The sequence below is a fragment of the Psammomys obesus genome, unplaced genomic scaffold (assembly GCF_907164565.1).
Source record: "Psammomys obesus unplaced genomic scaffold, mPsaObe1.curated_primary_1811, whole genome shotgun sequence".
Classification (NCBI taxonomy): domain Eukaryota; kingdom Metazoa; phylum Chordata; class Mammalia; order Rodentia; family Muridae; genus Psammomys; species Psammomys obesus.
In genome coordinates this window covers 3492350-3492632 of record NW_026585895.1, presented here as the reverse complement: position 1 = coordinate 3492632, position 283 = coordinate 3492350, and positions in this window count along the sequence as shown.

Below are 283 nucleotides of genomic sequence, written 5' to 3'. Positions count from 1 at the left end.
CCGCGCCCGCGCCCGCACCTCGCCCGAGTCTCGCACTCGTAACCGGCCGTCGCCTCCCGGCCTCCGGCGGCCGCGCCGCGCTCCCACTCGCGGCCAGGCTGGCGCGGCCGTGGGTCCCGGCGGCGGGGGAGGCGGGGGGGAGGTGGCGGGTGACAGATGCACTCCTCTGACAGCTCTCAGTATCAGCCCAGTGGCTCCCCGCCATTGGCTCGGTGCGCTGGACCGGCAACGCCGCGCGCTGTAATAACACTCATGCCTGCCAGCGGCGGCGGCTGCGAGCGCG